A 13982-nucleotide genomic window follows, 5' to 3' on the forward strand; every position below is an offset into this window, starting at 1 on the left:
CCTCGGCACGAAATCTCGTGACTTTCACTAGCAGATAGAGCAAAGCAAACAGACTTTGGTCATCAATCACATGGCCAGAGCGGTAAAGTACCACACAGCCTTGTGACAATCCAATAAGCCGTCACGTTCGAATCAAAATACATTGTTTATTGCACATTTTCCGGGCTGCCCCTTTCATCATTCGCTTGTTTTTATCGGAACACTTCATACTGTGCACACGTCATTGTCATATCATCAAAGACGATGATTAGGGGCGATCCTTGACTCGGTGTTATTATTTTTACAGTTGCATTCCCAGCTCGATTCTCGAGTACCAAGTGCCAAGTGCCAAGTGCCGCACCCACCCCTCACCACCCCCCCCCCTGCTGACTGTGTTTATTCAATGAATTATTATTCAGCCGATCGGCAGGCATTGAATTTCACAATAACAATAACAAGATAAGAGCGGGCATTACTAGTGCAATTGTTCCACTAAAATTAATGATACGAACAAAGTTCGTACAGACAAATCAGCGGCTAAAATTAGATTTCCAGCAAGCCAATGCGATTGATTACTTTAACTAAGCATAACTCTAAGTAAACTTGTATGCATACCTCATTGATTGAACACTTTGTAGTGAGATTATTATCAATTCCTTTCACGCAGAACACCTGAAAATAAATAATAAGAAGGTTGCGTTAGCTAAAAATACTATTAGGCATAAATTAAGTTCGGAACAGCAGTGATATAGTTAAAGAAATAATTTATAACGCCCCCCCATATCATAATCTCTAAAGGACTGGCCTGACTGATATATATTTACTCTTATAAGCCCCCCACCGATCCAGAAAGTCAGGTGAACTGTTTGCTTTGCAAGTGCCTGCCTTTGCAACATTCTTGCAATCTGAGTCAATTACGTAGAGCTAGAGATACATTCATGATAAAATATTACAGACGATCCCTTTCATTACATTTTCAAGTTCCTGTTTGTCCACGGCAAATATTTGCGGCAATACTACCCGGAATGAGCAATTTATATGGCACTTCCTGTTATGTTTGCTTCCCGGTTCGGTTGGCACATTTATTTGGCTAGGCACTCGTTTTTTTTTTTTTTGCACGAATAGCTTACGCAGAATTCTCGGAAAAGCCACCACAACTAGCAAAAGGGCAAAACAAACAAGTTAAGCTGTTGTGATTGATCGAGTACGAGAGACCCCGTTTCGAAGTCCACACCGTACTTCAACAAAACTAGAACTTAATTATAACTCATTTTTTTCACAACCAATATGTTTTGAATATGTACTTAGCAACTAATTAGAATAAGTTTGTAAATAATATTGATAGGAAGTTAAAATTCATAATAATGATATGATGGCATCTCAAACAGCGTTTTTAAGATCAATCCAGACTACACATTTCCTTTAAATATGATCAACCAAAATAACTAAGGTACTACTTTATAATTTTTTTCAAAGCATTTTCAGTTTGGAGATGACGATGTTGCCACTTGATCTGCATGATCGCAATTAAAGGGTTTCAATTAATTAGTAAAGGCACTAAACATGGTTAAAGACCGTATGTGGTTGGCCAACATAGAACTTTCATTGGACTTTGGCACATTTTGCGTTTGTTGCTATTTATTTTAGTTCTGCCTTGACTGATTTGGCCAGACTAACCAATTTTTTTATGAGAATTAATAAATACATAATAATAATTACGAATTCATTTTTTTTAAATATGTAAATATGTATGTACATATGAGCATTAAGTTATATCAGTTACATATATGTAACTAGTAACTTTTTTTTACTCTTACTTCTTGTTATTACTCTTGCTACTTAAAAAGATATTGTTATTACTTATTGTTATTTTATAAATCAATTATAGTTTCACTTGTTTTCTCATTCATGCTATTTTTATATCATCCACAACCTACAATTACGGGTAAGTAATTAACTTTAATTAAGATCAGTTAACCATTTCAAATTACCGAATAGTAAAACAAGTTTTGCCTTTCAATTGAATCGCGTGAAATGTGTCTCGCCTTTCATAATCTTGAGTTAATAAAGCCGTTGGAAAATGCAATCGCATTTCCAATAACGATTTTATGAATTATAGTATCAAAACGTCTGGATTGAGAGTCAGTACATAAAGACCTTGAGCCGGCCAGTTCCGGTCAGATAAGATCCTTTCCAGTCTGGTTTTATTCTTATTATTGAGTTTGCGGTTGTGGCAAGCTAAAATCCACTGGGGCTTATACAACATTTTTGTGGTTTTGTTGTTTATCAAAGTGTTAAATACACAGCGGTTAAATCAACAGCAACTGTCAAAAGAATAATATCCCGGTTTAACCTTTTTTTTATTATATTATCTTGTAAGAGTAATCCCATAAAATGACGATTTTAATTTACAGCATGATATACAATTACAAAACTTAATATTGACTGTTCTTTAAGGGACTTTAGTTAAACCGTTACTACTATTACTTTTTCCCCAACTGTGTTTGGATACAAGTGTATTGTGTGACTGTGTGTGTGTGTGTGTGTGTGTGTGTGTGTGTGTGTGGTATGTGCCGTGTTTTTATTGAATGAAAGGCGCGAAAAGCAACAACTGTCGATCCCATGGTACTTGCACTGCTTGCTCGCCCAATCTCATGGCCTCTCTCTCCGTCTCGTGCTCTCCTGCTCTCGTGCGGCACATGTGTGAATGAATGCAGTGGCGTAAACAGCAGCAACAACAACGCCAACGACAAGCAGCTTGAATCAAGTGAATGAAGTATTTAGCGCGCGCCTTTTTTTCTCTCTGTGTGCAATGACATTTTCAAGTGCCCGGACGGACGCCCGTGATTCGTGTGAGTGAGTGTGTGTGTAAGTCAGTGAGTGAGTGAGTGAGCGAGGTGTGCGTGTGTAGTATGCAAGTGAGTAAACAACAATAATTGTCAGCGGCAATAACAGAAATAACATTTCATATAAATTCCGATTTGATAAGCTTTCCTCCCTAATCTCGACAGGGGATTTTCCCCTCCCGATCCTTACTTAGTCTTCCTACTTGTTTGTACGTACATATGTAGGTTGGCTAACGCTTTATTTGCCCACTTTTATTATTTATGATACGTTCCGCTCCCCATTGCCCAATTATTTTGTTGGAATGCATTGCACAAGATATTTCCCAGTGTGCTTGTAGCCGTGCGAATGTGTGAGTTATTTGATTTGGCATTTTCAAGTTATCAATGAATTTCACACACACGCACGTAGGAATAACGGGCGTGAGTAGAGTAAATTTGTCCGCGTACTTATTGGATTCGATTTCATTCACACCCAGGGACCCCGATTTCCCCCACGAAGACCGCCAGAAATTGAAGTTGGCACACATACCGACAGTACAGCTTGGCTAGCGTGGACTACTACCTCAAATGGAATCAGATTTAACTAAATTCCAATATATCCAAGACGTACATTTTGAGATGTACGTCCAGGTTAGAGAGGTTTTGCCGTATTTACCTATTGACGGCGAGTAAATAAGTTCTATATTTGCTCACCTTATCAGACGCCTTATCGCCCAGAGCTCACTCCACAAATGTTCCCCATTTTTGTTGAATGAATATTCCCCTTTTCGGTAGGTAATGGGAACACCACAATACAACCCATGAAACCCCCTCCATTTCGCCAGCCCATTCATCTATTCCCATCTGTCGGCTGTTCGCTGTATCTTTCGAGCTGAATCACAACTTTGACGGGCCAGTCACAGAGTCAAGCTAATTAATAACAAGCTATGGTCGTCGTCCGAAAAAGATTTCCACCGCCTTCCCCTTCCACAAATTTTCGTTCTTGCATGTTATCAGTTGAGATTCTCGCTCGTGCGCCCCCTCATCTGTTTCCTTTCCTGCTTGCCGCGTTTTTTTTCTGCTCGCCGCTTGTCAAATTTGACATTTGCTATTGAACCGTTCATAAAATAGGCGCCAGACTGATTTTCGCTCGAGTTTTCTCCGCGCCTCGACTCGCCAGTTCTCCCTCAGCTAACAGCTCAGAGCTCTCGGTTTTGTTTTGTTTTCTTGTTATGATTTATTAAACATTTATTTGGCTTAATGAATTAATTTGATTTGATTTCGACAGCGTAACGGAAATGCCTGCGAGTGTGTGCGTGCGCCTTTGTCTGTGTGGGGCGCCAAAAAGGCGCGCTGCACGACGCAATTGTCTGAGCTCGGGGGAAAAGTGCATGGCGAAACAAAAGTGAGGGAAAACAAAGGGAAACCCCGAAACAACAAAGATAACTGCGCCGCTAAACATTCAGAAGTGTCATTTTCTAGCCAAATTCAGTTGTACTTGAAAAGTTTCTATGGGACAGTTTGAACAAGTCGAAAACATTTTGAGTATTAACTTGCATTATCTTACTATGATTTTGATGGATTATAACTGGTAATTGCTTGCAAGTAATTATACCCTTTACCGAAGGTCAACTGTATTACAAGGCGCTTGGAGAGAAAACGCAGCAGGCCTCCTGAGCACAAAATAGAACGCAATATGTTTTTACAAGCGTCTGAAAAATTGCCAAGAGACAGCAACAAAAGGCCGCCGAGTTATAATGGTTGTTTAGCTATTAAGTTCCGCTTAAATTGTTTTCACATTTACCTTATGCCCGCCCGTGCGCCAATGCTACAAACATAGATACGCTCACCAACACATGCAAGCGAAAGCGCCAGCGGCAAAAACAACGACAGCGACAATAACAACACACTGGAGCAGAATGGGGAGAACTACATAAGCAAAGTGCGAGGCACAAAAGAACCTAATCAAGAGCAAAACGCCGCAAATAAAGCAATAAACAAGACACAATATTGTTTTTCCTTCATCTGCTACTTCTTCTCCTCTCCTTTATTCCTTGCTTCTGCCAAATAACAACAGCAAAACGAGTAATAATAATACAAACAACAATGAAACGAGAGCGGTTTCGAAATAGCTGCCCAAACAGTGCCAGTAGTTTCCATTTCCATCCAGTCTCAGTCTCGGTCTCTCGAAGCTGAAATCTCGATTCTCAAAGCTCCAGTTCAGTTCCGAGCAAAAACAACAAGAACGAGAGACACAAGAGCAACTACTAGAGTACAGTAAATAACCAGATTAGCAACAAAAACACCTAGATTCGCGACGAGACGAGGCAGACAGACAGACGCAGCTAAACTAGCAAGACCAAAGGAAAACAAAGACAAAAAATTGTTTTACAAAATAGATATGTGCTTAAAGGGTAAGAAAACAAATTAACAATAATTAAAAAAAACAGTGCATATTTTAAAACCACTCAAGAAAATAACTTTATTTTTAATCGGTAAACGATATTCTTCCACATTTAAACACAGAAGTTTTATACCGACAGAGAAAACCATTTTTAATTCGTCATCCATTCATTATTTGATAAAACACAACATTTTACATTTACAAGAAACTATACTTCACAGAAGCCATGTAAATGTTTATGCTTAAAACCCGATTCTCAGAAGCTGTGTCAAGTGTTTAATATTTATGACTATCCAATTGTTTGCCAAGCTTTCTAGGAACTCTATAATAAAATCAATTTTGCAGTTTTCTAAGATTTAAACTAAAAAAAGATTCTCGCAAGATTTCTACAAAGCCGCACTCTCGCATTTCCTCGTAGAAGAAAAAGAAGAATTAATGCATCTCCTTTCTCTCGGGAGATGAGCACTGATTACTTTGCTGGTTTGAAGAGCACAACTACTGCGGAGAAATCTCCTAATTGTGTGGATGCTTTTGCTTTTGAGCGTTACAGCAATATTTCTATTACAATTAATGCATAACACTTACAAAACGACACTTATGGTAATTTGTTTTTCAATCTGGGGACATACCATATAGGCGTAGAAATAGAAATAAATTAGACAACAAATAGGCAGCGGGCACACAAAAAAAAAAACACAGAAGACGCTTTCAATTTTACAATACGTAATAGCACAAACAACTACAAAAACACCGGTATCAGTGGCGGAATTGAATAAACAAATAGGGAAAAGCAACAAAGCGCAAAAGTCGTAATAAGAAATAGAAATACAAAACGAACCATAGGCAAAAAATAAAAAGTTAAGCGACTAGAAGTGTCTGGTAAATGTAAAAACACAAATAAACAACAATTAGTGTAATAACAACAAAATCGAAATAAACAATCAACAGAATAATTTTCTGATTATCAACAAAAACTATTGATGAATTTGCATAAACTTAAAACTGTAATGTCATTATAATTACTAAATTATTGCACCTCTTTACATAAAATTAATTTTAATTAATTTCCCCCAAGTTGCTGATTTCTTATTTTAAATTGGTTTCAAATATTTTTAAAGTACCCCATATTTTTCGAAACATCTTAGGGGTTGAACGGGCGAACCTATCGATAACAAAGGCAAATCCGTAAAGTAGCTCAATGCGACAAAGATCACGCACAAAAAAAGCCACACGCACGCATTTTTAAGCCAACCGCAAGAAGAAGCCGAACAATCCGGAGAATCTGCGATGGAAGTAGGAGGTGGAGAAAGGACGGAGAAAGAGCCCAAAGCCTGGGTTTACAGTTGTTTGATTCCACAAATCAGATTAGAGCGAGAGGGAGCTACTGGAGTGTGGTGAACTGGAGCGCAATGTGGTGGGTTCAATGGGTTGACACCCCCCCACCCCTTTTTCCACTACATATCCTTGCCTATAAAAATATAATCACAAGATCCGCACGGGGAAAGCAAATGCTAGCGACAGCTGAACCACCAGATTTACATCGATCACACTTTTTATGCCACATCAAGCGTCGGGCACAACAACAGTGCAACGCGAAAAGAGCGCCGCAGCGAGCTAGTGCAGCGATGACATTTGGGCGAGACAGTCGGGTGACACGCAGACAGAGAAGAACATCGGTGGAGATAGAGACGGAGACAATGGACAGACGGACGGACAGGCGAACTAACGGACGGACAAAACAGTGTGCCATGCACTTGCAAAGAAGCATCCTTCAAATATCTAAGGCAACACATTTATAATACCCAAAAAATGTATAAAGGACTTATTCAAATATATTGAAGCGGTGTAATTTTAATAATCTATCCGATTTAGGAGCTACCAACATCTAGATACAGATACGGATCTTCATATAATATAATATATATAATTTTTTATCCAATTATAAGAGCCTTTGACCAACCAAATTTCATCAAATACTACGAATAGTTAGAAGCTAAAGAAAAACTCCGAATTTGGGGAACTTAATAATTTTACAGCAATGAGCACCAAGATTTTTCGAGTGTAAAAAGTGCAGGGCAGACGATCAGACACCAGACCATCCACACCACGCCGAGCCACAGCGAAGCAGCATCAGCATCAGATTGCCGTGACCGGTACCGCCGGGCGGAGGTGCGAGCGGGATGGGCAGCTTTTGTGTACGGACGAGGCCATTAGATGATCGCCGCGGCTAAATTTAAATGTCTGTGCGTTTAAGTTGCAAGGCAAAAATAAATCTACATAAAACGTAAACAACACACAGTTTCGTCTCAGGCTCTTCGCTTTTTCGCTTTCGTCTGCTTGTAATGACAGATCACAAGATCCGTGTAGACGGGTTGGATTTGGGATGGGATGGGACGGATTGGAATGGATCGGGTTGTTGCCAAGGGGTTGCCTTCGGGGTCCGACAAGGGTTGTCTGCTACCCTCACACCGAAATAAATAAATGTAAATGTGCTTTTACACGGCCCAAACTTGTTTATGCAAAGAAAACAAACAGTTGATGATCAACATTTTGACAAGGCCTATATGGGATTTCCGCGTTTTAAAAAGGAGCGGGTTAAATATTATAATACAAGAAAAAATAAAAGAAAACAGTGTATAGATAAAAATCATTGCGTTGAGGAATCATAACATTGGACTAATTCACTCTTCAAGTTTTTTAATTTTCAAAGATTTTAAAAAAAATCTCTCCACAACATGCATCATTAATCTTTTTCATTTGGGAACGTGTTATTAAAATCGCGTTTAGTCAGTGGAAACTGATGTCATTTCGGCCAAACTGTGATCAATCGATGACGGCCTAAAGTGGTTTTCAAATCGAAATACCTCATGAATCTTATTAGTCAGAAGACTCAGAGAGATTCCATACGACTGGATCCGGACTGAGTCACGTCAAAGCAATTAAGAATTCCAAATGGAGAACAGCCTACGGATCTTGTAAATTTCCGTTGAAGACAACATAAATTTGCTGCGTCGCATTTCTTTTCCTCTGCCATGGAAAAGTCCTTTCCTTTCCTTTAAAGTCCTTTCACCTTTGGCCTGCTTTTCACGGTTTTCCTCCCCTTCACGAAATGAACTCTCGTAGTCGACTCCCCCAAGGACTTTTTTCCCCCCAGCAATGCAAAAAAAAAAAAAGATAATTTCAATTTTCGTTTATTTTTAACATGCATTCGCCGGGGGTGTAAAATTGAAAGAGAAAATTAAAAATAGCAAAATGCATTTCTATTAAATAAATAACACGAGACAACCGACGCAACGTCCCCCCAATGAGGTCCCCACTGAAATCACAGTGGGGAGAATTCGGAGGTTTGGACGTGCTCTAAAGGTGCAGTTTGTGGTCTATGCACGTCCGCCTTTCCCTAATTTAATTTTCGTGTTTCAGTTCACGATCAATTTCATTCTAATGATTGTAATTAAAAACATTTTCCTGCGCCATCGAGACAGAAAGTTTCACGGAGGGGCTCGGATTGCCGGAAGATGGAGTGGAAAGTGGGCGGTTTGACGCCCACTCAAGCGCCGTCGGATGGCGAAAAAATTAGCGCTTCGTTGAATGCGAAACGAAAAACAACATGAAATAAGAGGGGCAAGTCAGTGCAAATTCTAAATACCCTTACAAATTGACCACAGTCTATTGTACCAATAAAAAACACTACACAAGTTGATACATATCCTAAGCACTAAATTCAACATCGACATTCATTCTTTTGCCAATTTTTCACCTATTAGCTTGTTGTTATACATTGGAAGTTTAACCAGATCAGCGATTGTTTTTCAATGAGTCTAGCATAAGTTTCCGGTTTCTTAATTTTTTTTCGGAATATTGCTAATACCCCTTAAAGATAGTGTAAGTGGTATAATAGTGGTACAACAGCAGCGACGTCAACGACGAGACAATGAGGCAAAATCAGAATAGCTTTTCTATATTTCTGCGAGTCTCGTGGGTCGTCGTCATGAGTGGGCTGCCACCCCCCTTCCACCGCTACATGCCCACCTATGCCGCGTTGAATTTCGTCAGACGTGGTGCCCAGCAAAAGAAAAATATAAGAGAAAAACAAAAACAATTTATTCTATATGTACAACATCTTGAGACGACCCCGTCGCTACGACGGCGTCATCTGTTGTGCATTTCAATTTGTAATTGTAATTGCATTTTATATACATCCTTACACCCATCTGTACAGTGCAGACTCAATGAATTGCGGTGTGAGCGTGTATTTTGGTATTTTCGGTCATGGGACCATTTGGGCCACGTTTTCTTTGTGTCTGCACATTTGGCAAATGCCGCTTGATTGGCAACGAAAACTGTCAGACTCAAGACTCATGAGTTGGTGGCTTAAAGCTTGGCCAAATGCTTATTTTTAAAACAATATCATCCATATGTTTTTTACAAACTCTTTTTATTATCTAATGAGATTGAATGATAATGAGGTGATAAAATAATAAGGTAGTAGAACTTCAAGTTTAAGATGTTCAGGTCCAAAATATAAATCATAAAACGGCATCGCAAAAATGCTGGTCCATTGGAATCCAGCGCACACGCACCTACCCGAACCCGAAACCGACATTATCATTACTGCATATATAGTGTGTAATGGCCATGGTAATCGCCATCACATCATCATCATCATCATCAGCATCAGCAGCAGCAGCAGCATCGAGACTATCATCACCACATCCCGGATGCATGAAAATGCAAAAAGCTGCAATGTCAAATCCAGAAACGGGCACAATGACACAAAGCTGGCTGCAGATTGCGGGCTAGGCTATAAAAAGCGGCCAGCCGAGAGAACAGCTAACTTTCCAAATGCCAATAGCAAACACAAGCTCGCATGTGGAACAAAATCACAGTCATTATGCATAGTATCTGTATCTGTATCTGTGTGTCTGAGAGTCTGATGTTTCCAATGGGCGGCGACAACGTCTCAGCGACATTTAGCTGAAAATGCAATAAACAACATTCCGATCTAAACTCCCAGCCGCACATTTTCCCGCCCTCCCGCTGTTTCACAATTTACCCCTTTTTGTCTGGCCGGCAGGAAAAAATAAAATAGCAACTACAGCGGCAGCCGGGTCATTATGCGCATGTGTCGCCCATTATCGTATAATGTCGCCGGCGATCTCCAAACAATACATCCACTGCAGTTACTATGCAAACCACTATAAAATTAAAGATCACAGGCGAGTTGGAAAAGTTTTAAGCAAACATAACTTTTGAAAAATGACACCATCTGGCATACCCTCGTTCGCATTCAGGTGATAGGTGGCGAAATGGCCTTGCATGGACCGTAAAAGTTAAAAGGTCAGACTAAAAATTAAGCAGGGTCACTTATTTGCGCCCAGAGGAGTAAACGATAGAAATATGGTGAGGACAAGGGGTACAAACACGTTTGCACCGTTTGCTCTTTCAGTGGGTCGTGCGGTTTTACGAGAATTTAAATAAATATTTCATTATTGTATATTTGCCATGTCAAAATTACATTATATGTATGTCAATCTTGTTCCCTACCGTTAGTTGAAGTTATAAAGTTATCGTAGTGAAAATCGGTACAGTAGGGTATCAAGCTTTCGGTACAGATTGTACAGCTTTTCCCTCCCTGCTGCTGCTCCCTCCCACAGCCTCCCAATGACATTGTCAATGTCAATAACAAGATCGTTTCTTTGCTTCCTCTGCACAAGCACTCGTATGTACATATATAAAGCAGGGGTCTTGGATGATATGCGCATATGTTAAGAGATCTCCAAGAGGCAGACAGGCGGCGGCGTCGGCAGCGGCGATCTTGTTGCATACGCTTAACGGTTTTCTGGCTTTAACCTGGTGGCGTTATTTGCCCCAGCCTCCTCCCTACACTCCAAGTGATTAATGGGCCCAAACGAGCAACGAGCAACCGACTTTACCTTGTACGGGTTATGCTTGTGGTAAATATACATTTATGTATATGGGTGGAGGAGACGAACTTTGACGACTTTTGTGAGCAATTAAAAAACTATTACGGCGGCAGCCAAATGGCAAGCTGCATTGTTTGCTGTCGGGTTTTATGTGCAACGATGACGTTTTTATGGGCGCCACACGAGTGTGGGTCGAGGTCTTTCCCTTCCTCGCACTCACACTCTCCCTCTAGCTCTATGCCTCTCCACACTCTCTCTCTTTCCCTCTCTCTCTCTCTATCTAACTCCTCTATCCGTCTTTGTCTCAGGAACAGTTGCGCATGCGCCCGTCTCTGTTTTTCCTTTTTTGTTTGTTTCGCTGACTCTCCATTGTGGAATGCGGAAATGCTTTATACCCATAAGTCTTTCGGTTTCTGTGTTTCTGAGCTCTCTTATTTTTAGGTGCATAACTCAAAATGCACCCTAATGACACACATAAAGTATGACACTCGTGCCGTCTCTTTCCCGCCATTGTCAGCTTGTTGTAAATTAATTGATGGCCATTAAACTTGGTTTTAATGAACGGGAGTTGGGACAGCGAAAGGCGGCAACAAATTGTCATTGAAGGGGTTACCGCCGTCGATTACTTATACAAAAATGAAAATAAATTAAACGACAGATGGAGTATGCTTATTTATGGCCCTATCTTTTCATTATAACTCATCAAGTACAAACTATTTAACGTTTGCTGTGTTAATTGCACAGCAAGCTCCGTCTTTCAATTATCCTATCGGTTACAAAGTCGCCTTAATATTATGGTTCTCACTGATGGTTCTTGGTATTTAACGAAAACAGGTTTACGAGAATAAACTTACATATTCGTATTTTATGATTTAATAAAGAAGCACCATGGTTTATGATTATGTTACAATGAAAAATTTAACACATTTTATTATCGTTTTCAATCAAAAGGTAAGACAAAAACAGATGACTTCAAATTTGAAAACTTAAGAAAAGGTTTCATTACTGCACGTTTAAGCCTATTAGTAATAAATTACATAAGCAAGAATACGATATCTGCAATTACAGATGACAATGCCACAAAGTTCCTCAAATTTAAACCGAATTGGGGTTAGGTCTGGACGCGAAAGCTCACATTCCGAGACAAAACGAAAAAATTCTCACTCTCGGCGAATTAAGTCTGCATTTTCAGCTCGATCGCATTCGCAGACTGCTGCTCTCTCCGTCTCTTTCGCTTGCCTTGCGGCCGTCTCTTTCTCCCTCGTGATTCGAACTCTGGACTTCGACTTATTCACGCGCCGTTCACATAACATGAAACGTGATTTTTACATGGAGAGTGTCGATGAGATGATGCCACGATTAATGCTGCTGCTGCGGCTGCTTCATCGACTTCATCTTCGTTTTCCTCTTCATCTCCGGCATTCTCGACAACAAAAAGGAAGAGAAACAGCTACAGACATTGGAATGTGGCAGCACCACTTTACACCCTTCGCATTGCGATTGTCGTCTGCGGCTGCAGCTGTTGCTACTAGTTTATTGGATACAACTACAAGCATGTCGGAAAAAAGAAGAAAATTCTGGAAGGGGAGGGTCAGGGAAAGTGCCTCGAGGGGAAGTGAAAACGGTACGGCATATTAACTGTCTCCGGACATTAGCGCTCATAAAGGATAGCCAAGTCTTGAAAACACTTCTGACACATGAAACTCTCATTTTTGAAAATTTGAATTCGTTTAAACCAAACAGGATTAAATAAAATTTTTCGGGTCACCAAAAGTTCTCTTTAAGGCGCCACTGAACTGAATTTATATACGCTAAAATTATCATAAACGTATTAATTGAACTTCGCTTACAAATAGTTCAACAAAGCGGAAAGAAAACCAATGCCTAACAGGAAATTCGGTCTTCTGTTTTCACTTAGTACAAGGCGATTGAACTAGGCGATTGGGGAAGAGCACTCTTATGAGTTTCTATTGCCCCAATCTTATTCGCGACATTATTTACGTCCACCACATTTCTCGTCACTTTTTCGTATTCATTTCCGTTTTAATTTCTGATTACATCATTGCCCAGCAGTCGGCCATCAATCACACGCACAAAACGGAAATAAATATAGAACTAATGCGAGTGGGAAAGCGGAAGTGCGTCTAATTGAGCAACTGACAGAATGTGCGCGTCTGTGGCGAGTGGTACAAAGCGAGGGGCACGCCCCCAAAAAAGAAGAGCCTCCGAGATTCTGAGACCCTGAGACGCCCCTCATGGACCCTTACCCCCGGTTCTCCTCACAGAACCAGTCTGCTATCTCAATCAACGTCTGGGTGGCTCTGACTGACTGGCTGGCTGGCTGACTGACTGACTGGATGGCTGGATGGATGACTGACAGGCAACACGTGCTCACCGCAACCAGTTGGCCATTAAAGTCCCAAAACGAAACAAAACAAACCGAGCCCAATGGAAGAGCGAAAAAAAAAGCAACAGACTGCAACAGTGCGAATGCGAATGGATCTGGTGGGTCCGTGTAGGAGGAGGCTCCCTACTCAACTCATTAAAGTCTTCCCCCGGGAGCCTGGGAAAAATTATCAGTTGCCACACATAACTCCCGCCCAAAAGGCGAAGGAGGCGAACTAAACTGATAATAAAAGGGATTCCCACCGGCATAAGGCTCTTGGGTAGTGATTTTTCACATTTGATAAAGGGAAATAAACTGCAAACGGTTTGTTCTAGCAGCAAAAGCTAATCGATTTCCCCAAAGTGACTCGTAAATATTTCTCCCCACGTGATTAAGTATAAAGTAAGTATTATCATAGCCTAATATGAATGTATGCACACCAATAGTAGATTTTAAAAATAAAT

The 13982-nt window shown here is 40.3% G+C and overlaps 1 protein-coding gene and 1 long non-coding RNA gene across 5 annotated transcripts in view; one reads left to right on the forward strand and one right to left on the reverse strand.

The window, feature by feature from the left end:
• The window catches only part of InR (Insulin-like receptor), a 49074-nt gene that overhangs the window by 17111 nt on the left and 17981 nt on the right, over positions 1 to 13982 (reverse strand). For 2 of the 4 annotated variants that reach the window (NM_001144621.3, NM_079712.6), the window contains exon 3: positions 595 to 651. The gene's annotated coding sequence lies outside the window, so the exon portion shown is untranslated. Of the gene's footprint in view, positions 1 to 594; positions 652 to 2612; positions 2834 to 4608; positions 4764 to 13982 lie in introns of those variants that run through there. The other 2 variants (NM_001144622.2, NM_001144623.2) reach the window with 2 other exon arrangements.
• Positions 4992 to 7494, forward strand: lncRNA:Irar (Insulin receptor-associated lncRNA). The gene is made up of 2 exons (NR_074039.1): positions 4992 to 5218; positions 6354 to 7494. It is a non-coding gene; the product is annotated as an insulin receptor-associated lncRNA (long non-coding RNA).

Source organism: Drosophila melanogaster, chromosome 3R (genome assembly GCF_000001215.4).
Source record: "Drosophila melanogaster chromosome 3R".
NCBI lineage: Eukaryota > Metazoa > Arthropoda > Insecta > Diptera > Drosophilidae > Drosophila > Drosophila melanogaster.